Source organism: Polypterus senegalus, chromosome 8, assembly GCF_016835505.1.
Source record: "Polypterus senegalus isolate Bchr_013 chromosome 8, ASM1683550v1, whole genome shotgun sequence".
NCBI lineage: Eukaryota > Metazoa > Chordata > Cladistia > Polypteriformes > Polypteridae > Polypterus > Polypterus senegalus.
Genome location: NC_053161.1, coordinates 918,946 through 945,694, shown reverse-complemented (window position 1 = coordinate 945,694; position 26,749 = coordinate 918,946). Strand labels below are relative to the sequence as shown.

General features: G+C 37.4%; 1 protein-coding gene across 7 annotated transcripts in view; it reads right to left on the bottom strand.

Annotated features, from left to right (window-relative positions):
- Positions 1–26,749, bottom strand: part of wnt5b (wingless-type MMTV integration site family, member 5b) — a 353,134-nt gene that overhangs the window by 89,834 nt on the left and 236,551 nt on the right. The window contains exon 3 of one of the 7 annotated variants that reach the window (XM_039760581.1): positions 1,880–2,141. The exons of the other annotated variants lie outside the window; for them this stretch is intronic. The gene's annotated coding sequence lies outside the window, so the exon portion shown is untranslated. The remainder of the gene's footprint in view (positions 1–1,879; positions 2,142–26,749) is intronic. 7 annotated transcript variants of the gene reach the window in all.

Here is a 26,749-nt window from a genome sequence, read left to right as displayed (position 1 = left end):
GACACTCAGACAACTCGCTCAGTCTCTTGAGTGCCCTGATCAGAGCCTCCATTGACCCTGCCCAACACCCAGTCCATGCAAGCACTGAACAGAGTAGGTGAAAAAACACACACTGACGAACCCCACATTCAAATGGGAAAAATGAAGAGGTCCTGCCTCCACTCTGCATAGCACTCACACTACCAGTGTACAGGCTGGCCATTATATGCAGCAAAGTCTCAGGATGTCCCACGGGGCAGCTCGATCAACTGAGCTGAACACTTTACAAAATCGACAAAGGCTGCAAAGAAACTCTGCCGATATTTGCATTAGTGCTCCATGTAAAGCCTTGGTGCCAAGATGCAGTTGATGGTTGATTTCTTAGGTGTAGAAGTCATAAAACCAGTTGCTGGTAGGTAAGCAAATGATCAGGGATCCAATTGAGAATGATCCTAGCAAGGACCCTTCAGTTTCCAGATAGGGAGGACAAGTCTTGTTTTCCAGTCAGTTGGGGTTGATGCCTGTCTCCGAAATGGAAGCAAAGATTGCTTTCAATGCAAGGAGGACAGCCTTTACACCAGCCTGGAGAAGTTCACCCTGGATACTACAGATCCCTACAGCCTTCCCTGGCTTCAGCTTGTTCACTACCTGTGCAATCTCAGTGAGACTTTGTGGTTCACAGATAATTGGAGGATCAACTTTAAGAACCGTGGACCCAGAGATGTCCAACATACTAGCCGGAGGATCAGCTTTAAACAGCTGCTCAAAGTAGCCAGCCCAGCCGGTCACAATTGGAGCGTCAACTGAAAAGACCATTCCATCACCTGCCCAGACTGTGACTCTCCGAGGAAGACATTAGGATGTGCGTAGTGCTTTGATTCCTCTGTAAGCAGGATAAGGGTCACTAGATCATAGATGGCATGTCACCTGCTCACAGATTCCTCGAACAAACACCTCCTTATCTGCCCTCAGAGTCCTTGCAGTCGTTCTTCTCAGTTCCTGGTACAGACCGGAGCTGCCATCAAGCTGTGCGCTGTGACTCCTCTCGATAATATCCATAGTGCCCTGCAAGATGAAACACATCCTTCTGGGCACAATGGTAACACCAACACAATCCTCAGCAACCTTCAGGGTCTTGTCACAGAAGGTCTCCGACATCACATTAGGATTAACAATTACACCCAAGTCTGTAAGTTCCTCACACAAACTGCATGCAAAGTCATTGGAAACAGTCTGATCTTGGAGTATGGCCAGGTCCAGCATCATTCTCCTAGTAGGTGGTAGCCTACTGGACCTAAGCTGGATCTTCAGAGTAACAACAACAAGTCTGTGGTCAGAATTCACAAACTGAGCACTTCTGTAGACTCTGCAGTTTTGTAAGAGCCTCCAGCATCTGCTCATGAGGATGTGATCAATCTCCTTCACCACACCACCAGTACTGGAGTACCAAGCCCAACGATGCCGCTCAGGGTGCTGGAACCAGGATGCAGCGATCTGCAGCCCCTGACCTTTTGCAAAGTCAAGGAACATGAAGCAACTTTCACCATGGTTGCCAGACCCTTGGAACTGACACAATCCTTATAACCAGCCCAGTCAGTTCCAGTGGTTGCACTGAAAGCACCCATGATCAGAGGATTGTGACCTTGTGGGCACCCATCAAATGTTGAATGAAGCAGCAAACAAAATGTCTCCCTCACTGAGACATCACTCACCGTGGTTGGAGCATACACTGACACAACAGACAAGGCTCTCAGAGAATGCCTTAATCTGAGCCTCACAATACACTTGTTGAAAGGAGTAACATAGGACACAATTGGAAGGAGCCAATCTACCACAGCAACAGCTACTCCCTGAGTATGACAGCCATCAGGGTGACCAGACCAATAAAAGTTGTACTCACCTACAGAGATCTGGCCCAAGTCTATGCACCTCAGAGAGTGTTGTCACTTAAATGCAGAGTTTACAAAGTTCCTCTGACAGCAGAGGAAGATGATCAAGGTGCTGAAGAGACAAGACGTTCCACATGCCTACCGGGATGGGTCGCTTCAAACAGGCTACGTCTCAGTACCACGCTAGTCAGTTTCGATCCCCAACAGGTTCCTGAGGGCTTTCTTGCATCCTCTTCATAATGCTTCCTATGGGTGGCTGCAGCAGAGCTACTCCTGTGGAGAGCAGAAAGGAGTCCTGTCTGTTGTTTTGGAGCTCTGTTAATTTTTTTTTATACCATCAAACCTCAAGTTTTTCCCTGTAGATTGGAGGAGTGTTTGCAGAGCAGATGCAGTTTAACGTCATACTCAGGACAACCTGCTAGCAGACTGAAATTATATGTAGGAGGTTTGACAAAGAATTGCATACAGGAGAGTCAATGGCAATATAGAGGAGAAAAGAGAGCAAAGGAAGTTACAGAGAGAGTATGATGGGAGTGGAGAGTGATACACACCAGTCACCTGAAAAGCAGATACGAGTTGTAAATAGAAAAAAGAGGAAAATGAGAATATTACAAATAGATCTCAGTGACTGGAAGATCAGTACTATGATAAACCTCCCTACAAATCAGAATATCTATCCTAAGACCACCAAGGAGATGAGGTTATCACTACAGTCCCAAGTAAATAATTATTGAGAAGGAGGTTGGTTAGCCATGGGTCACCATGAATGAAGATTCAATGAAGGAAAACTTGAGTTGAGGTGTGTAATATGAAAGTAGTGGATATACAATGAAACAGGGCAATGTTGAACCTGACATGGGCCAAATTGGATGGAGGTGCATATCATGCACTGGTGGGCAAAGAAGGGGTGCATCCTGGTGTTGAATATTGATATAGGGTCATGAAAGATGCTTATCATGAACTAATAATCATCCTCCAGGTTCTCAAGCAGGCAGAGCTTACTTGGGATGAAATGAAAAGACACTGTTACACATGGTATTACATTTGAGTCCTTGTCCTTGCTTCTGGAACTAAAATGACCGTCATTTATACAACAGGTAGCAAATGAACAAAGTTGTGTAACCTCATCTTGTTCAGTAATGAGTTCTGGTTCAGACTGTGCGCAGACGGTGCAGATGTAATCTGTCTACAGTTTTAAACCCTTGGTGTCTCTGAATGTAACCAGGCTTGGCCTTTACACAATGAAACGCCAAGCAGATGTGGAATGTAGCTACTATAAATAGTACATTTACAAACTATAGCCTGTGACCCGGATACCTTCAAATAAGCACATTGCACTTTTTCCACATTTAATTTATCTTTTTTCCTCCCAAGATGGAAAAGGATGCACAAAAAATGGCTATATGGAAGGATTGTGGGAAATAATACACATTTTCATGTCTAATTTCACCAGGCTGCAAAAGGGAAAACAGCTTTAAAAGACAGCGTTCCTAAAAAATAATCTCAAAAGGGAATGCAACGGATAAGCGAGTACATGGTATTCTTCCACAGCTTTAGAAAACAGCCCACAAAGGAAGGTTGACTTTAGGAGAAGTCCATCCATCCATATCCTAACCCGCTGAATCCGTATACAGGGTCACGGGGGTCTGCTGGAGCCAATCCCAGCCAACACAGGAACCAATCCTGGGCAGGGTGCCAACCCACCGCAGGACACACACAAACACACACTAGGGCCAATTTAGAATCGCCAATCCACCTAACCTGCATGTCTTTGGAAGGAAACCGGAGCGCCCGGAGGAAACCCACACAGACACGGGGAGAACATGCAAACTCCACGCAGGGAGGACCCGGGAAGCGAACCCGGGTCTCCTAACTGCGAGGCAGCAGCGCTACCACTGCGCCACCGTGCCGCCCTCTTTAGGAGAAGTGGTTCTCATAATGTGAACTAGCAGATGATTAATAAGAAACAGAGTTTCATAATTATGCAAGAGCAAATGCTGAACAAGAACTATTGCACACACACACACTCCCATCCACACACTGGTTTCTGCGGGCCTAATGTGCATGTCTTTTAAAATATGGGAACAATATTATTCTGACATTGGGAGAATATGGAAACTCCATCCTGACAGTAAACAGGATGGGATTTGAACCCAGCACTCTGAGGCAGCACTATTAACCACTGTGGCATCATGCTTCCTATTTTGAAAGGTTCCTGAATAACATATACAAGGAGAATATGCAGGTTAATTGCTCCTCTGTGCACATTTTTTTCAGCATAAGGCATTAAGTACAACTTTCCAATTAAGTACAGAGCCTTTTCCCCTAGATTTAACTGTCATGGAGTATTGGCAACTAGCTAATGGTACTGCTACTGGTTTATTTTGTTATTCAAACTAATTGTCCTTGTCTGGTTAAAATAGAAGCTACCTCACCAACTGAAAAATGTATTTCAGTCAGCCTTCTATATGGCTTCTCTGGACTCTTCATAATCACTGGATAGAGCTGCACATTCTAGTATAGTTACTTCCTTTGACACCTTCCTGGAACTGAGATGGCCTAAGGCATAGAATTAAAATTCCAAATCCTGCTCATTCCCAAGCACTTAATAATTATTTCAATATTTAAACCCATTCTCGTCTTTTTATTTTCCACATGGTCATGTCAGGCACTGACACTAAGTTATTAATTTTTTACTTTTTCCGTCCTTCTTCATCCCTGTTTGTTTCCTCTCCTTCACAGATCAGAAAAGACGCCATCATAAAATGTCAGATATTTAACATGTTAACTATGATGTTGTCCTCTCATTTTCAAGTTGAAATATGGCTTTTCCAATTAATGCATACATTCATTTTTGTTCTTGTTTCTTTAAATCTTTGCATTGTACTGTATCTTATTACAGCTTTTACCCGAGCCTGCCAGGATTCTTTCATTTCAAAGTAGACGAAGTATTAGACTTGATTGATTGTAATGTATATATCCATGTTTGTCTTTTTGTACTTTATGCATTTGGACACAGTTTGAACAAATGCCAAGGAACATTTTAAGTGACCATTCTCTCATTCAGGCACAGGTCAACTAAATATTGTCGAAAAAACATCAGTCCTCAATCAGTAATAGCCCTGCATCTAAAGACTGCAAACATCACCGTCATGAAGAGCCTGTATGAGTAGAAATATATCAGCTGCCAACAGCAGGCAGCTTCATGCACAACTGAGACATCCATAACATAGGCAGACCAGACTTGAGCTGAAAGACAGTCACCTAAGGTTGTTGGCTTTCAAGAGCACCGTATTTTTTCCATGGTAAGCTTTATGTGCCACATTTAATGGCCAGGAATTTGTTTGCTCTCTCCCCAATGTGAGAACTAAAAAATATTATGGATTAGAGTGCTTAAAATAAAAATGCAGATACCCTTTGATCGCTGTTACCCAGATTTGGATTAAGCAGGTTTGAGAATGCCACATTCCTGAAATTTGGCACACAAGTTCTTCTCCCCTTAAGGCCCCATCCGGCCTGTTTATCTGGTGTGTGAGGTGCCTGGAGTTGTATTGGGTAAATAATACATTGTTATTTTGAACACATGCATTTCATGCGTGTTCCGTGTCTACAACAATCTAGGCAAATGTAGGATGACAGGAAATGCAACACAAGAAATGTTGAACACATACCTAAAACGGAAACCTTTTTCATGTTATAGTAGTAATGACAAAATTTTGACATGAAGTGTATAATGTGTCTGACTGAAGTTCAAATATCAAGTAAACACTTTCACAAAAGGTACATGTATAACAAAACAAGTGTGCTTTTATTCAAGGATATAAGCAAAGAAAAAGAAATCGGGTTAGGGTACGCTGCTCCTATTGTTACTATTATAGAATAAAAAAAAAACATTTGATTTGAGTCTGTAACAGCCGGTGTAAATTTATGGTACTTGTAAAGATTATATATATATTTTTTTTATTCAGTTTTTTTCTCTCAGTCATGTTCACACTCCCCCCAATCTGACACTTCTGTTTACAGATAAAGACATGCTATGTCAGAGGTGAACTCAGAAGAGGGTTCTGCATTGGAGAAAGAAAACAGAAGTTCTCCCCGCAAGAAATGTCCACTCACACATAAAAACAGAGCAGCTACACCAGGCATAAAGGCGAAAGATGACACCATTTGGATGCAGCAAGAGGTTGGGCGTCATCTTGCCAGACGCATGTCCTTCAATGAAACAGCAGGACTTACAGAGTTCACCAAGGTATCATGCAAAGTTCCGTTTGTGATTATGTTTTGTGATGGTCATTATATGAAAAACATTTCTATGTTACTTATATAAAAGCTACATCGAATGTTGTTTACCTATATTTATTTACATATCTTCCTACAGCGTAAAGTCAAAGTAGACTGCAGAGCTACTTGTGTTTGTGTATGAGTAACACATTATCTAAAAGCAAAGACTTTATGATTTGATTGGCTTTGTAGGAACTTGTCATGCTTCTAATGGTGTAGTGTTAATGTGAATGAAAGATAAACATTAGCTGTCTGTTCTAATATTGGCAAAGTAGCAGAGCATTTGCAACTTTTTAAAGAAACAACCCCTTCTTCTATCTTATCTAGAATAACTTCCACAATGCCAGATAATGTCTCGGTTCTTTCAAACCAGAGTGTCCTCTAGTACCCTATTTTCTTTCTATCCTCTGTGTCATTCTGAAAAGTTCAGATTAACTTTGTCTCTCTCTTCGTCACTGAGACTCCCTAGTCCCATCTGTTGGTTTGATAGAAAATGGTGTTCCCAAACAATTCATTCATCATTCTTCCTTGGTCCTAGTGTAATGAGGAAAATCTCAGAGCGGGGCATCAACTACACAAAAATGGCCTACCAACACAAGCCGTAGAAGCTCATTGCGATTGTCACCGAGTACAGAATAGCTTGACGTTTCTGCACTACAGGATCTCCTTAAATATGCCATCTCTTCACCTACTTCTTTTCATCTTACCCACTTTTTCTTGCTCCTCTCTGAAAGCATTGTGCCTGACAGTTAACCTTTCACTTTATGCATATCTTCCATTCACCCGACAGTTTTCTATTTTTTTCTAAAATGATTTGCCACTCCTCATGCATTTAGTTGCTACTAAAACACATCCATCCAAATTCAGACATTTTAAAGTATAAACTACATTGTAATGTGGTGCAATGCTGTATTCCTGTCTCCAAATTATCCAAAAATCCTGATTTCATTTAAAACAAAAGACAATCAAAAGGAAAATAATATCAAAATGAAACAAAAAACACAAAATAAACCCCCCTCTCCCTCTATTATGTTTCAGCAAGGGTTTGTTCCCTGGTTTATGTTTGTTTCTCTTTTTGTGGTCATTTCTGTTGTTTTCAAATTTTTATTTTCATGTGTGTTTTTGTTATCATTGCTAGTTTATTTATAATTTAGTATTTATGTATTGTGTACTTATGTTGTTTGCCTATGTCCCTTGTATACTACTGTGAGTGGAACCTGAAGAGACAGGGCCACCATGATGTCACTACTTATGATCACCATGAGACTTTATATTCTGGCTGGGCACTACGAACACCAGAGGGTCCTTGACATTTTGAGTTGTGAATCATCATATCGTCTTGGATTTTTCTGTTTTATTGTTATTGTTTACATTGTTCTTGGATTCTGATTAGTGGATTTGTTTTTTTTTTAGCCTCAGGTTGCCTTAACAGTTTGCCTCATTTGTGTGTTTCTTTTTATTTAATACATTTGTGAAATTTAAAAAACATTATTTTGTCTTTGCCTTTTCAAGCCAGAGCTTTTATAGTTATCCCCTTCTTTAAAGAGCATGCTTGAGTATTTAAGGTGTTTTTAAACTTTTAAATCCCATATTCCCCAATTTTAGGCCTATACAGGCCTTGCAGTCTGCCTTCTGAGTTTGATGCCGGGCTGCATGGGTTGAGGCACACCAGTGAAGTCCTGGTCTGGCAGATGACATCTAGAGTCCTGCTCAAGCTTTTTTGCTATTTTGTGCTACAGGATCACTACACTCCCCACATGACCGGCTATCACAGAATATGTGTGGCTGTCAAATCAGTGAGGTGGTTTACACAATTGTTCATCTCACATTATCAAAAGCACTTCTCCTTTATGTGAATGCAAACTTACTGACTTCTCTGGATTCAATACATACTTCTGTGTTCAGTGGTGCTTCTTTACAATCTTAGCACTGCCAAGTCAGTGTGTTCTCTGGCAACTCCTGTAGTACAAAATGGTAGCAGTGTCCCACCAGGGGCTTATTTGCTGCCACCTCCAGGTCTGAAAGATTCATGCTAGATTGCAGCCAGTCCAGGAACTCTCTTTCATTTGTGCTCTCTGTCTGTCTGCATCCTTAGCATACTCTTCAGTAAAAGAGCTTCCTGTTCACTGGTGGCATCTGTACACCTACCATGGCATGCAGAGGGTGCCCTCCAAATGCTAGCATAGGGCTTTACATTCCAGCCAGGCAGCTTCTTACTACAGGCTATTTGTTTTTGTGAATATTTTTGTGTTGGACAAAGATAAGAATAATATGCTGTATTCAATTCATAAAAATTCTATTTATTGTTCTTATTATGGATGCAATTTTGGTTTTATACTGTTACTTAACAATGCTTTGCAGCTCCAGTGTCTAGGGTTTGAATCTTGGCCTGGTTAGTTTCTGTGTGAAGCTTGCATGCCATGGTCTTCCATTTATGCATGGGTTTTTTTCCAGTATACTCTGGCTTTCCTCCCACATCTAAAATAGATATTGTGAGCTAAATGGTTACCTCTAAACTGAATGAAATGACATCAGTCCAGGATTCTTGTGATAGCAAGATAGGCTTTGCACCTCTTTATCCTGAAGTGGACTAAGGAGTTTGAAAAGTAGATGACTGATTGAATTATTTTATGAAGCATTTAGCTGGCTGAGTAAAAGCAGCTTTAAAGTATCATTAATATATTTAAATTATTATCTACTTTAATAGCAGGTTAAATTGTTTTCCTTTTTTCACACTGAATCAGTTTTTATTATACATTCATAGGTCCCTCAGGAGGGCGGCACGGTGGTGCAGTGGTAGTTCTGCTGCCTCGCAGTTAGGAGACCCGGGTTTGCTTCCCAGGTCCTCCCTGCGTGGAGTTTGCATGTTCTCCCCGTGTCTGTGTGGGTTTCCTCCCACAGTCTGGATTGGTGATTCTAAATTGCCCTAGTGTGTGCTGGGTGTGTTTGTGTGTGTCCTGCGGTGGGTTGGCACCCTGCCCGGGATTGGTTCCTGCCTTGTGCCCGGTGTTGGCTGGAATTGGCTCCAGCGGACCCCCGTGAACCTGTGTTTGGATTCAGCAGGTTGGAAAATGGATGGAGGTCTATCAGGCTGAAAATGACCAGGTGGATGTTAATGGCCTTAAAGGATGAAATCCTCCACAATATTCAAACTCTCTTTCCTTTTTCTATCCCTGGTTTTTCGCAAGGTTAAATTGACTGACCTAAGTTTATGCCAATTTGTATTTATTTTATATTTTTGGTGATCCTAAATCATTTTTGACTAAAATACTATTTAACATAAGTGACACAAATATGGAGTTCTCCATTTGTCTGTCTGAGCTTCTTCTAGTTGCTCTTCTCCTGTTAGGCTGACTGGTGACAATAAACTGGCGGTGTTTGACTGCACTTTGTGCAACACATCCAGGGTTCATTTCTGACTTGCGTCAGTTAGTATGCAGACAGCCTATGGCTTTTTATGACTCAAAACTAAAATATTGATTTTAGTAAATGGTTTCATGAATGGGCGGTCTATCAGTTATAGAGTCTCCACATAAACAGACATGCAATCAGGCTTATGAAACACTTATAAAAGAGCATAATGCAGCTGTCAAGGAGTTTTAAATTAACAGCTCTTATCAATATAGTAAAAGTACATTGTGTTAAAATATAATCAAAACCACTACACAGAACAAGTCATTCAAGAACTTACTCATTAATTTCTATTTCCTTAGTGTTTTAAAAATAATAAAAAGCTCAGACTTGGGGAGTCCCAGGGTAGTAATTTCAATTGAATTACTCGGTAAATGCTTCTCTGTAGCTACAATTCTGTGTGAAAAAAAACACTTGTTCACCATCTACAAAAATGTGACTCCTTCCCTTATTAAAATGTTCTTTAGCTCTTGCCAAAACTCTTTCCCTTAATTTAAAAGAAATATCTTATATTAATATCATAATTTCATCCATCTATACATCCATTATCCAACCCGCTATATCCTAACTACAGGGACATGGGGGTCTGCTGGAGCCAATCCTAACCAACACAGGGCACAAGGCAGGAAACAAACCCCGGGCAGGGCACCAGCCCACCGCAATCATAATTTCATATGCTTCTTTTTCTGCATGAATTTGCACATCTGAACATTGTCTAGTTGCGGATAGTTATGAGTCTCTAAAGTACTTTTTATAAAGATAAAACCCATCAGTGTTCACAGGATATTTTTTTCTCACATATAAAACTATGTATTTGTTTCCTTAAACTTTGCTGCCATTTATCTATTAAACACATTTGTATTGTGTTTGTTCTGTCTTTAACTGAAAGTAATTTGCCTCATTAGATTAAATGTGAAATCGGACTCCAGGCAAAATATTTCTTACACACATAAAATCTTATTTTTGAAGCTCAAGTTGATTCTGTACTGATCACAAAAAATAAGCCAATGACAAAATTCACTTTTTGTAAGGCAAGGTAGACAGTATATCTATGAGTATTGCTACTATTTATTTATTTAGTTATATATTTGTGATGCTTAGTTACAAAAGTATATTATACTATAGCTATTACTTACTGATACTGAGGTATTCAACCACATTTGACAGGTTTTTTCTTTAAGTCCCAGAATAAACGCGTCTCAAGCTGAAAACTTGTACAATGCATGTAGTAGCACATTTAACCAGCAGATGGCAAACTTTCACAAGAAATGCACATAACTCCGGCGGCTAAATGGAAAAAATATACCATCTGCAATTAAAAGAAAGAATGCAATTTAAAAATGGCAAAAATACTTTATTATTATTAGAATACTGCTCACAAGATAATAAGGTGCTGAATAATGAAACAACAAACAAACAAATGGCCAAAACGCTACCTTACAACAATGTCGCCATTCTGTATGACTTTGTCATCTATTAAGGAAGCGCCAACTGGAAAATCTTACACACAATGATGGAAATTACATTTCTAGAGAACTTTTTATCGCATGTGAATCATAAAAATGAAATGTGTCGGAAGAGAATCAATTCAAAGCATGGCCCAAAGCTAAGAATTGCATTAAGACAGAGCTAAGCCTCAGTGGCCGATGAACATGAAATAACAATAAAGTTAGATTATTTCTTTTTGTTTAATTTTTTTTTATTGAAAGTGCTTATTATGTTGCTACAAATAAATTTTGTTTTCCTTGTTAATGATACGGATGACTTTATTAAAAACTATAATTGAAAATGGAATATGTAGTCGGATTTAAACTCTGCGTATCTAGATCAGTCAAAAACGCTTCACTTGCTTTAGCCTTGTCTCCATTCACACTAAGCCAGGCTGATGACTATCTATGCACTGTTTCACATTTACTGGTAGAGTTTGCTTTTTCAGAGTGCTGCAGACCAGAGTATTGACCGAGTCAAATACATAAAATCGAACCCAGCCTAGAATGTCAAAAACAATATCCAAATTAACCTGCACCAGACGTGAGGTCCAAAGGCAGATCAAGTGGATAACAGCAAGATGATTTCAAAATGAGCTTTAATTTAAAAGCAATTCACTTCCTTGTCTGACATCCTGCTATAGCAACATGGTGCAGTTGGCACAGACGGCAAAATCATCTTGTGTTGCAAATGCAGAAGAGAGCAAATAATTCATATAAAATGTCTGGCAGCATCTGATCCATATCCACTGTTTGGTGTAAAAGTGCAACAAGTTAAATAAGAAAAACCATGTTTACACTGTAACCTAATGTGCATTTATACTGAGATGATTAATGACTTCACACGAACAAGAAAGAAAAATTAAGTTGTAAAATTAATTGTTAATTAGCATGGCTCCCCCAAAATATCATCCAACTGCAACTGAGGTGAATATGGAATCTCTACTAAAAATGTTAACTGCAAACACATGCATAAATACAAACTAAATAATAATAGCATGAATCTGTTGTGGCTGATGAGCCAAATATCCTTCCAGACCTGAACCTGTGACCTACAAGTAAGTATTTACTTATAAAGACTTGCTGGCACAAAATATCTACGTGGCAGAGGTTTGAATCTGAGAGTTTTAATAGGTGGGAATCAAAACAAAAATGAAGGTCAGGATAGGAGAAGTCATAAAACTGTAACCCTTAAGCTTTTACTAATTCTTTGAACTTAACAGTATTTCCTTTACATTTAACTATACATGTAGATAGGTTAGCACTTGCTCATTGGAGTTTCTTGATGTAAAATAAGAAGGTGCCTACTGTACATCACCAGTTGAATGATTCACACCAGCAGCTATGCATAAGAAAAACATACTTAGCAACAAGTGTGGCTTTTGAAAAAGGATGACATTAATAATGCATGTGAAATGATGATTGTGCTATATATATATATATATATATATATATATATATATATATATATATATATATATTAAAACAAAATGAACTTCAAAGAAACAAGACCAAGAAATAATTTCCTAAGACTACTGAACTCTCAAATGCAACCTTCTTGTTTGTGAGGAAATTTTAAAGCAGAACAGTGTAAAAGAATTGGGGCAAGCAAATTTTTCTAGGAAACCCAGGACATTTCTTCAGTTCCATAAATCCTTCAAAAGACTTCCTACATTTCTTCTTCCTACTTCCTACTGTACTTTATATTTTAGAAAGCAATTTACTATAATCAGAGGAGAGAGAGAACAATGCCAGACAAAATGTGTGTTTATCAGAAGACATGAAATTGGGGATGAATATGAAGATGCTCTGGGACAGCCATAGTATACTTAAATGGTCCAGCTTTTATAAGGTCTTATAAATCATGGGGCTAACTTCCATGACAGAACTCTCATCCACAGATCTCCTGTAGAACGCAAGACTGTGAACTGTTACTGGGATGAAGGTAAATACGACAGTCAGTACAAAATGTCATTTTAACTCCTGATTTCATTAGATTTTCACCTACTTTATCTCAAATGTATCAGACTGTAAGGAGATGTTGGTTTATACTAGGCACAGCAGTAGCTTGATTTTTTCATGGAAAACAAATGTGGTTAAAAAAAACCATACATATGGAAGATAAATACTTGGCGGGAGAGGATCTGTGACTATTCTTGCTGTATTCAGACCATTTAAGTATACTGAACCATTTAAAATAAAAAATAGATATATTTTTATGTTCTGATTTACCATTTCCATCTGTCTGTTGCATTCTGTATGGAAGTTAAAGGTTAAATATAGCTTTATTTCTAAATGAGAGCAAAACCATTTTCAAAAATGTGAAACAAATTGGGAACCATTGTCTTACCTGATCAATAATGGAGATCCACACACAATTGCAGTAATAATTGTGTCATCTAATAAAAGCACTGAGGTCAATAGTTTCAAATAATAAAATTAGTTATCTTAGAAAATCTATCTATACCTACTGATTTGTATATAGCCTTTGGATGGCAGTCATTAGGCTAGGAGTCAACACAGACATGTGGAAGTCTTCTGCCACTCAAACATGAAGTGATTTGGATCCACAACATTCAGAACAAGCATTAAAATAACCCTCTTTGGTTTTATCTAAAGCAGTGGTTCTTAAACATTTTTTCCTTGCAAGCCAATTTTGCCTTTTGCGTGTCGTCATGATTCACAATCGCCATGAAGCGTCATCCAGTGGATTCATCTCCCTTGTGGAACTGCAACCGATCATCATCCCTGTCCCCCTTTCAGAACAACTGGCAATTATTATCTGGGGTGGGGGAGGGAATCCGCTTGTAGAATTTCCAACAATTTTCAGCTCTTCCCCTTGGACATTCGCTGACATCAGTGTCTGGGGAGATTTGTTTTCACCTTGCAAGAGGCAACCAATTGCAAGGCTTTCCACAAACCATTTGCAATCCTTTCTCATTCAGTACTAAAGTTAATTCCCAACTCAGTGCGTGCCAAGTTCACACATTATGGTTGTGATCCATAATTTAAGAAACTCTGATCTAACATGTCCTACTCAATATAATAATGGATTATTTTGTGTTTAGAATACTTTGGAGCCCAGAAAATTTGGAGGCATAAGTTTAGAACCAAATTTTCAATCTCATTTTGTCTTATTTCTTCCACATCTAATTCGGAATTTAACTGTATCAAAATCCACAATCTCTCTGCTGGCAAAATTATTTCCGGATCTAATTCAAAGATGTTTAATGTAGTTAGGCATCATCTTTGTTGTTTATGTCTTTTAGCAAAAAATAAATTATAAAGTTAAACCTGCTCAAAAACATGGCCTATCTAGCTTGTTGCAAATGTCAATGTTTGGTGATCTTTAAATAGATTATTATTTAATGATATGTGTTTATGTTAAGCTGATCTTTTTCTAATCAGTGTTTCTGTTCTTCTAATACTAATTTAATTCTCAGCTCCATCACCCACATCACAATTTTGTTCTGTTAGAGTACATTTTCTGGAATAAAGATTTCAAGGAATGTAATTTCCCTGAGAAAAAAAACTTCCCCAACATAATATCAGATGCATCCATTCCAATTCTGAATTACAATGAAGAGTGTAGGTGACATTAAACAGGAGTTGTATTTGTAGAATTTTATGTTAAATAAGTATTTGGCAAAATTATCCAACTAAATTGTTTTATTAATTTTCTGTAATAGATTGTGAACTGATTCAGAAAAAGACCATTGCAAGACTGCTTTCATTTCAACTGGATCCATACTCAAACATTTATTAGAAATAACATTAGCCTAAAGTTAATCTGGTAACTTATTGACATTGCAAGTGACATTTTTGAACTAAGGGCCAGTGGAGCACAACCCCACCAGATGCTGTGCAAAATAAGTAATTAGCTTCCATCTGTAACGTATTAATGTTTAGAACAACCCTCAGCTTTGTCCTCTTAGGCCATATTTTTGATGCCAGCATAGTTTTGAGTGAGGGTCTTGGCCAATTGGTCCTGCAGTGTCCTCTATATCCTTGGGTGTGTGTACTCATGTATAAACTGAACTTTTCAGTTTAGCAGTGGAGTTGGAAGGTCATTGCCTGCATTAAAATGCAAAGAAGACAGCATTGTGATGCTCCAATTTCAAAAGTGTGCAGAGTCCTGGTGTAGAAAGAACAGGTATGGATGTAGAAAATCTCTTTTGCAATTGTTTTCTGGTGTCTTGCTTACCACCAAAATCCCGGCCACACGGATGTTAGTGCTGCTACTAGATGCAAATTGTGCAGATTGAGTCATATGAATTTGAACTTCAACTTGAAGTGTTGCCTTTTCAATTCTGGCAGCTCATAGCCTATACATTTTCCTAAACAGTAGATGGTTTCAAGGCTCTGACTTTTTTCATAGTATTTAAATCTATATGACTGGATTTTGCCAGATGATGATGATGATGATGATGTCAGATGATATCATGTGATCTGATGCCAGTCAAGACAGACCAGCCACAATCATCCCAATATTTGATTTTTTTAGAGCCTCAAAGGTGCTTGAACTTGATCAGTTGGTTACTAGTAAAAGAGGGATAAAAGCTGTAATAAGGAGAATATTACTAGTTAGGTAAATTAATGTTAGAGAAGTCTACACACATAAAGAAAAATTTTGGTTTGGCCCCATCTGATCCTTCCTGCCAAAAACGCCACTGAAAATCACATTTCTCAAACGTAACAAATTGTCTATTATGACATAATCAGTCATTAACTACTAGCTATGTTAAGATTTCCTGGTCCAATAAACTCAAATAAGGATTTAGTTGTAAAATAAGAATTTGAAGTCCTAGAAACACAAAATATTAAACAAAGAAAATTTCAAAACAAACCAAGAACTCAAAAAATACCAAAATGTAAAATTAAATGCATATAATTTGAATATATATTATTAAAACTGAAAATCAAAAGATAAATAGATTTCAAAAATCACCAAACTACATACTAAGTAAACCAAAAAAGGCAATCTAATAACAACAAAAGCAAATCCTTAAAAACCAAGAAGGAAAACAAAGAACAAAAGCAAATTTCGATAGCCAAAAAAAGCAATGCAAAAAAAAATGTTCAAATGGACAAGAAAAATAAAAGGGGAGCCAAAAAACAATAGGCTGGAAGGGTTAGTTAATCCTCAAAAACAGGTAGCAGATATCTGGTAGGTCAGGTCACACCTGAAGATCCTGATAAATATGACAAAAATGTGAAAAAGGAATAAACAAGGGAGTGGGAGAAAGGCAGCAGATTCATAAACAAATTAAAAGACATAACAAACCAAAAATTCAATCTTGATAAAGTAGCCTCATGGTCTGACTGCTTCACCATAATAAATGGGTTCCAGATTTTCTGTTGTTTTATTTGTTCTTCATAGCTGGTGCCATCCTTTCATTATCTTAGCTTTGGGCTTCTGACATGATGGCTTAATACTATCATCCAAACTCATTTGATTCACCCTAATCCTACAGGGTATAATAAAGTGCTTTGATTCTGGCTTAGTCGCGGCCAATTAATTAATTCTGTGGTCAAATTTTCAAGATGAGGTAGTTTCTGTGATTTGTCTTAATCAAATACATATACATAATCTTGATAAGAAGAACAAGGGTGAAAAATCGTACAAAAAATGTCCTATATAGGTGAAATGCATTTCTTAAAACATGATGAACTCCATATTATTAAATGCTTTGCATTCTGTATGTTTAATGCATGGTGTCTTTGGGTGGTTTTGGTCTTCCTGTTAGGGAAAAGTCATAATAGCTTCCCCAGCAGCCACCATCTCTCAAGGATTCTTTAAAAGAATTACCACTGTAGTCACAAAAATAACAGTTGAGTTTTTCTGGAATAAATAATGCAATCCTCATCTGATGTGCTGAAGGTGCCCTTTTACATTCCAGTAAACCAGTAAAAGGGGATTTCCCAACTAAGACCTCAAACTCTTTTAATTATCTTTTTTGTTTTGTCTACAATGGCAGAAGGGTGTGCTGCTTATCATTCAGTCATTAGATATTTAAAAAATATTTAACTAATCCAGCTTTGAGACATCCCAACATTTTGGTACAAATCATTTTAGAAATACACACATGAAGTATTGATGCTGGAGTGGTATTATCGCAAGACTTTCCAGGCTCTGAGCACATTATTCCCTGTACCTACTTTTGAAAAAATTAAATTCAGCAGAACAAAATTATTATGTAGGGAACAGAGAACCATTAGCTATTAAATTAGCATTCAAAGAATGGAGAAACTGGTTTGTAGGGTTAAACTTTGCAATTCAGAAAATGTAATTTATTTAAAAACTGTACTGGGGGCTTTGGCCCCTGCTCGCTTCGCTCACCAACCCCCATGTTTGGTTTTCCGGATACACACTTTTAAGATTTTTTTTCTTTGAATTGTTACTATTTCATTAGTTTCACTTTTATTTTAGAATTTCTGTAAAAACAATATTTGGAATCTTTCGAGTCCCAATATGCTGAATCTTTTTAATGAGGTCATTGAGACATGTGTTTAATTACTTTGTATCATAATTCAGGATACTGTAGGGTTTTCTGTTTGGAATTCCAGCACCGACAAAATGATCTACATCATAAGCAGTTAATAATTTTTTTTACAAAGTAACTAATAAATGCATGTGAGTTAAACTCCGTTTTTGAAATTCTCAAGATTCAAGATTCTTTATTTGTCACATGCATAATTATACAGGACAACATGCAGTGAAATGCATCCTGATCCGCTTTTCAAAAACTGTGCAAAGTTAGAATATCAGTTAGACTAACAAAAAATCATAGACTGTAAGATAACAGTATAGTAGAACATAATAAATATGTAAAATTATGTGAATAAAGTAGAATTAAGTGTTAAGGTACAATAGTGCAGTGATTATTGTGCTAAACCAAAGTTAGACAGGTGCATAGTTAAATGAGGCAGTTTGTTTGTTTGCGCTACTGCGATCTTTTCTTTCTTTTTTTATATTTTCTAATTTTCCTACTTTCATATCCTTTAACTTTCTCCACAACGTTTGTAAACGTCTTTATGAAGTTCCACTTTGTCTTTTACTCTGTCTTTTAATTCTGAGCCGGATTGGACGTGCTTTTTTTTCAATTCCACTTGTTCCGGGCAATAATTACTTTCCTTATTTTCTGAATTTTCACCTAGATTATTATTTTTTCGCTCTTTTTTCTCTCCAACGTTTCTGCTTCTCTTTTCTCCGCACTGCTTTTTTCTTCATTTAGACATCGACGTTTCATTTATAACGTACTGTCCTTATACACTTTATATGCACTGACAGCCCTGGATCTGTGTGTGCTCAAATCCTTTAGATGACTGAATGTTTTGCTGCCTCTTGGCTTATTTGATATTGATTGTAAGTAGGGCATGTCTTGCAAGAATCTCATGTTTCACGTCATCGCGAGACGGTTCTGGGTCAGTCTCTTGGCACAAAGTCTCATGTTTAAGGTCCCCGCGAGATGCTCTGTGGCCAATCTCTTTCTCACGGTTTCTTTTAAATGTCTTCCGTGTTCTTAACGTGAAGATCACGTCTCACAAGCTAGATGGACTATTTTTTAGTAGATTTGATGTCTCCATAACTCATGGCAGGGAATAGGAATGGAAAGCCAAATATATGACCATCATGAAAATGTGCAGAGACATAAAAATATCATTTGATCAATGGACTGGCTGAAAAATTTGGCTTAAGAAAGCTTGGCCACTCCAACATGTTTTTTTAGCACTAACAAGATGCATGAAGAGAACTGTTTAGTTCCACCTGTTCAACTGGAAAATAGTGAAGAGTACGAGATACAGGACATGTTGAACTCACAATGACTTAGTAATGGAATTGAGTATTTGGTTCACTGGTGAAGCAATGGTCTCAAGGACCACTCCTGGGTTTATGCGGATCATGTTCATTCACCCACCCTCCTAAGTTTGTGTATTAAAAAGACTCCCAGAAAGCCTGACTGACTTCTGTTTTTAACTTTTACAGTCATTTCTTGACCTCAAAAAACTATCATTTTGAAGGTTTATGAGGCAATAGCATTCAGTGATTCTTAAATAAAATATTACTTAGACTGCTCTTTTCTGAGAACTCATTACAACATTAAACCACACAGCCTTGGACCTTTCTCTATACAAGGCCACCTGGATACAGCTGGAAAGCCACACTCAAAACACTTGTTTAAAATCTTGTTGTACTAGACAGTCTTGTTATAATGTGGATGAGCAAATTTCACATAAATTAAATCAGCATTTTAAGTTGTATTTTTATCTCAGACAGGGTTCCTCCCTTGGCAAGGGTTTACATATCTCATTTAATTGTCTATTTGGTTCATGTTTTATGTTACTAGTGCAGTTTATTTAGTTTTCATGTGTTAATGTGTACTTTGCTGTGTTCCTTGTGTTCTGTGGGTTGTTCCCCAAGAGGCGGGGCCACGTGCCCATCCCCACAGGGAAATGCCCACAGGCTTATAAATGATGAGGAGAACTTACAGCCCCTCATGGATCATTGTGAATGTGCTCATGGTGTTGTTGAGTTTCTCTTTTGACTATTCTGTGCTTTTGGTAAATTACTGGATTTTTCACCTCTGTGCTTTGGTTTTTGACCATTCTTGGATTTCATATTGGGACTTTGTTTGCTATTGGGATTGCTTATTTTGAAGGCATTGCCTTCTGTGCCTTTTGCTTTGTGCTCCTCTGAGCTTATTTTTGATTAACTGAGCTTCTTAATTATAAAGGTTTGTGTGACTAGCTGGGGTTTGTGGGTTATTCCAGCTCTAGTGGGCATGTTGAGTCATTGTTTTGGACTTTGTGCTTGGAAACCCTTTAGTTCATTATAATTGCCTTTATATTTTGAGCTGTTACAGCATAAGGCCAACCAAATTCTGCACAGACAAAGACCATGCCATGATTCAAACTTTATTCTCTACGATTCTCAATGAGGTAACAGCACTGGCCATTGCTAGAAAGAATGACAATAACATATCACCTTTTGGGCTCATCAGACGTATGTAATACCACTCCATGACAAGAGGGGGCACTGTTGCTAATGGTATCATCTATTTTCTCATCCACAGCACCAAAAAGATGGCAACTGATCCCACCCCTTCAGGTTGATAATACTGATAGCTGCAACTATTCAGGGTAATCTGAAGGAAGTTTATAAGCTTTCAATGCAGCACTTTTACTTAACAGAATCCATAAACATCAGTGAAATTATCCACCCATCCATTTTCTAAAACTGCTTTAATAACACAGTGTTACAGGCAATTGAGATCCATTGTGACAGCAATGTGAGTAAGGAAGGAACCTGTCCTGCTTTCTCATTCTCAACTTATGAACCCTCAAAAGGTAAACACAATGTCATTATATCAACACAGCAGGACAAGTGCAATAGAGTCATTTAAGGGAAAACCTGGTGACTTGAAGCCAGGAGAAAATGGTTACCTCAAATATCTGATGAACAGGTTGATTGTAAATAAAACAGACCATTGATCAGGCCACAAAAGGTGTAAAAAAGTATAAAAAACACACAAGACAGGAACTGTAGATAAACTGAAGCTGTGGTCATAAGGCAGAAACAGGCAGATGAGGCAAAAACAGAAAAAAGAAAAGAGGTGTATTTTTAAGCCCATTCTGAAATGGATCTTAGAACTTTCTACCACTAGACATGAGAAAGTGTGACTTACAGGTAAAGGCATTGCCAGGGGCAAGCAGAACAGCCATATACAGCAGAATAAACCCTAGATGCACATAACAGGACTCAATAACTCCCAACCAACTTAGACTTGACAATCATTTTTTTGACAATATGAACACAAAACAAAGAGGAATTCCACATGTAAGTTAAGGGTGTTGTGAGATGGCAATGTTGCTTCGAAAGCCATAATTTACCCTTTTTAAATTTAATCCATTTTAAATAGATGAATAATTGTGTGTTTCCAAAGCAAGGGAAAATCAAGCAGTTACTTGTTTGATGCAGATGTAAAATATACATTTACATGCAAACATTTTGTCAAGTTCATACAATTCTAATTTAACATTCAGAAGGGTTTATATTCTAACCAGAAGTGTTCTTACCATTTGTATCGAAGACTGGGTCAAAGAGTGTTTTTTAGCAGTGTCTGCTTTAAAGGCAGCTAATGGGAAAGTCCTACAGAAGGCAAATATTCAGAAAACGCACTTTAAGCAGCAGACCTATGAGACAGAATTATAATTTTCAACAAAGCTTAAGAGCTCAAATCACATTTAAAATGTAATATCATACAAAAACTTGAAACAAGCATGTATTGTAATGAAAGGATATTTAGATTATCGATTACATGTCAAGAATGTTCTCAATAACGGGTCTGAATTGGGGATATTTGTTGGTGGTGCTTTTGTGCACATGTCTACATACACACACAGTAATAAACAGCCGCTCGTATATTCCGAGAGGAACCTACAAGATGTAAACTACTTTGGCCAGTGCCTTGTTTGGCTATCAGAACATAAGAAGAAAACAATCATTACAAGTATGCTTTAGATGCCTGAACCCTAATGAAAAGTTAATTAGTGAAGATCTACCGCTGAAATGTCATTAAAATGGCCTCATAATAAGCATAGTTGCTTTTACTCGATTTTCATATCATAGTCTCTAATTGTTAGGGTTATAAGACTTAAACTTAAAGATTTTATTCATCATGGTGTACTCACTAGATTAAATGATTAGATAGATAGATAGATAGATAGATAGATAGATAGATAGATAGATAGATAGATAGATAGATACTTTATTAATCCCAAGGGGAAATTCACATAATCCAGCAGCAGTATACGATTAGATGGATGATGGTGGAGCAGTGGTCTGCACTATAGGTATCTTCAGAATTCTGCATTCATATTCCATCCCTAATCACCTCTTTTGTGGAGACAGCATGCTCTCTGTGTGTTTATGGGGTTTTCTTTATTACCCTGATGTTCACCCACATGACAGAGACATACGGGATAGGATGAAGAGCAGGTCTAAGACTGACACTATGTGAGTTTGTGTTCTTGTGTGTGTGGAGTGAGCTGTATGCTGTGATGGACTAGTGCCCCTTTCAGAGTTGACACTAGAAAGTTGTACAGTATAAGGAGAATTACAGTAGATCCAGTCTGATATTATGTGCAAATGGTGATTAATGAAAATATGCAGGCTAGATGTTTCGGGTGTGTGAATGCAGAAGTCATAACTAGGAGAACAAGTATATTGTAATGAACTATAAATTTAAACCCTCCTATTATATTTATGATTAAATCTCGATTAATGACAGCCTTGGTGATTATTTGTTTTACTATATAAAACCTGTTCTTTTGAAAATATGTATGTCTTGTAACTTCAAAGCTGGGAAAAACATGTTCGCTTGGATCTTTAAATAGGAAAAAAATAAAGTCTCTTGACGTACTAAAGATCCAGATGCTGAACTATGCCCCTTCAAGCTATCAGACTTTCACTTCTCCCATTATGAAAAATACTGCAAGTCCTCATTAAAACTTACAGTATATCACAGAACTTTACAGAGTACATACACTGCTTACTAAATTTACATCTAGACAATAATTATTGAAAACCAGCATTTTTTATCTGAAACATTCAACCATGCATTGTATGCTTACCTCCTTTGTAAGGTCCTAAATAGGAGACTGCATAATTGTCTTCCAATAAGTGTTAATGTACATAAAATTATATGACTGTCTGTTCTCTTTACATTCCCACACCCTCTGAGCTATTGGGATCAAACTGGTAAAGGAACATGATGTACCTTGGAACCCTGACAATCACCCAAGACAGACTGATGGATATACATTGAGCCAGGTCCTCATATAGATGCTTTTCAGTTAGTATTTTGGAAGCAATATGGCACTGATCTGCCCACACAGTCATGACCATGTTTAACTCAAGTCTGGTAAATGAATGCAAGATTTCACTTTCACTAAATAGTTGACGGCATAGCAATGCAGTAGTTGGTGCTGCTGTCTTTCAGATCCAGGCTCCTGAGTTCGGATCATATACCTGTTTATTGTCAGTGTGGATATATGCATGGATGGGCTCTGTAATAGACTGAAGCCCCACTAGCAGCAGATTTATTACCTTGTGTCTGATGCTGATGGGATACTGTATACTCTGTGGTCCTGAATATATTATATCAGTTGATAGAAAATCTACTTCTGATGCATATAAAAATATTACAGTATTTGTTGTACTTTCCATGTCATTACACTTTTTTGACTAGCCTATAATCAGCCAATTGCATTACACATGACATGTGATTTCTCTGAGTGACATGATAGCTATTCAGGCTGTGACACCTTACACACAACACCTCTGTTCTAAAAAGTGTTGTCTGAAAACTGCTACCACATGATAACTGGTTTAAAAATAACCAGGATTAATAAGGGAGAGTTACATTAAAAAAATAAATAAATAAAAAGTAAAAAACAGTCCAAAATGGAGAATCCATCTCTGGCAAGGATAATGGGTAGCCCGAAACTATAGACTTGGAATTGAGTGAGGTGAGGTGTGCTTGTAAAGCTTAAGAGCTGAGGATAGTGAAGATCAAAATTAATGTACAGTTAAGCTGAGGGTAGATTGTGGAAGGGTAAATAGATTTTACTGTTGCATGCTGTGACAATGAGCTTCTTTCAGGATCCTTGTCTCACCCTGCATTTTGAAAGATGTATAACACTTCAAATTAAAAACTGCAAGCAAGGTTTTGGGCTGCAAGACGAAATCTTGAAAAATGTGCTCTTTCATCTGTTTCCTGTTCTTTAAGGTTTCACAACTTGTAACCACATTGATAACCCTACACACAAGGCTTCATTCCAACCTTGGGTAGAATGCTAATTTATTGCAACACGTTTATAGTTCAGGATAAATACGTGTGAGGAAATCAAAGGCATTGGAGGGAACTAGCAGATAAACATTATGATGGTTTTCACATTTTTAATGACATTAAAAAAACTGAAATTTCTGTCCTGAGTGATTTTGTCATAATAATATCTACCACTACTCATTCGACAAGTGAAGGAAAAAGGACAGATACATGAACGTGGTTGAATGGTTAAGAGCGGTGTAACCAAAGTGTGCAAGGAGAGCAGAGGGCACGAGCCTGGAGTAGAAATGTGCTAGCCAAGGGCAAGTTTGAGTGACAACTGCTGGAGGGTTTGTGTCTTTTTTGATGTAAGAACTCTTTCAATCCCTGCCTTCTCCATTTTCACATTGACTTGTTCTCTGCATTAATTGCTACTACTTGAAACACCGAATTGGTAAGTAAATTATTTAAAAAGAGAAGATGACAAATACCAATCTTTACAAAGCATGTAGAAATTAACAAAAACAATGTGCAAATATTGTAGTCGATAAATATTCTATGAATTTAGTCATTAAAATGTCCACTTTATTAATTCTTTGTTTTTCAAAGGGCATACTGTATGTGTATGTGGTAATGTTATTTGATTTACCTTCACTAGAGCTCTCTTTAGTGTTAATTTTTTGGACAATCTGCAAACTGAAAAGCCATGAGAACATTTCACTGTTTTATTCATGGCTCTACCGCTTTGCAAAGAACTTGGCCTTGTTTAAAATGATATATCTTTCATAAAATTACATGATGAAAACTTTTAACATTTTGAATTAGTAATTAATTGAATTTTTCTCTGCAATTAATTACCAAGATAAGAAACTTTTAATAGCTTTCAAAATTTTAGGAGCACTGAGAGACGTGTGTGTACTGTTAATAGATATCATCTGCAGAGGGACAGATGGTGAAACTAAAAAACGGGCATCATCTGAAAATCTCCAATTACATTCACTGCAAATTTTGCCACAGTTAGTGCTATCCAGAGGTCTCATAGCATTAATTTTGCTTTCATGTTTTTTTTTCCCTTAATCAACAAATTGATTCCGATAAAGGTATGCTTAATTTCATTATGAGGACTTCCACAGTATATCTTACTATGTAAATGTTTAATTTTTATTCATGTGTGTTAAGATTTTAAAATAGTTAATAGTGTTTAATTATTTTCTTATAATGATATATTTTATTGGTAAGAGAGTTTGTATTTTTAATATGTCTTATACAGCTGTAAGGTGTGTGCCATTTTCCTAGTCAATCACTTTCTAATTAACACAGGGCACCAGTCCATCGCACAACAAACACAGACACACACACACACACACACAGCAACCATACATTATGGTCAATTTAGTATCTCCACCTAAGCTGCATGTCTTTGGACTGTGGGAGGAAACTGGAAAACCCACACAAACACGGAGAGAACACACAAACTCCCTGCAGGAAGGACCTGGGATACAAACCCTGGTCTCCTTACTGAGAGGAAGCAGTGCTACCACTGAGCTTCTGTGACACACTAAGCTGTGCGTGTGTCATTTTGAAATAACATTATTTAAGAAGGTCCATTTTAATCATTTGATTACAGTTATATCTGAACCATTTAGTTAGTAAGAAAATGTAAGGAAAATGACTGAAACTATATTTCTGGAAAAACTAATATTTCATGTACCTTCAATATACTTCAAGCTTTACCCAAAACAAATACCTAGAGTTTAATAAGCATACAATATACCGCTTAGAAAGTAAGGCATATGCTTATATAGTGATATCCATCATTATCATTCAACACACCAAACATTCATTAATTTACATGCCATATTACCCAACCTTGGTGAAGACCCATGTGAATATGGAGAAGAGGGTCAAACAGCCTACGAATAATTAGCAGGATGACTGGGAAATTAAATAACATAGTTTCAAGGGAAAAAATAAAATAATAGTAAAAAAACATCAAAGCCAGGGTCAGATGGTAAAAAGACAATGGTTGCAATTACCAAAAGCCAAAATTTATGGTCAAAATTGTGAATTATGTGATTGAATTTTAAATGGAGGCTTAAATATTGGCATGCAGTGGTTTAACATTTTGCACACTGCAATGATGAAAAAAAAATGTTTCCAAATTACAGATGATTCTCTTTATTCTGGTACTTAAATGTTTAGAAAGTGTCAGGTGATATACATTCATTTCACTTCTCAATTTTTCTGGAAGCTGATGGAAACAGAAAATAAATATATTCACACCTTTTTAAAACATCAGAATGCTAAAAATGTATTTAGCACGAGGTTAGTACTTTGGTGTGAGTGCCTCTGATTTTGCACTCTGTTTAGTAAATGTGTCTGTGCTGAATTACAACACTCACTTGCTGTTTAAACCAGTCTGTAATTGGGAAAGTTTGATTCCTGGCAGAGTGGGAGTACAAATCCAGAAATCAGTAATCATTACTTTTCACAATTAGTATATGGAGGTTATCGTAATTGTAATTGCAATAAGAATATGATTAATTGTACAGCACTACCATTTTGTATAAACTTTGCTTTAGTGAAAGAAATATGAAAATATGAAAATTAAAGAAATGAAAAATATTACTATTTACAAACAGATAAGGGCAGAACGGTGGCGCAGTGGTAGTGCTGCTTCCTCGCAGTAAGGAGACATGGGTTTGCTTCCCGGGTCTTCCCTGAGTGGAGTTTGCATGTTCTCCCCGTGTCTGTGTGGGTTTCCTCCCACAGTCCAAACACATGCAGGTTAGATGCATTGGTGATTCTAAATTGTCCCTGGTGTGTGCTTGGTGTATGTGTGCCCTGCGGTGGGTTGGTTCCTGCCTTGCGC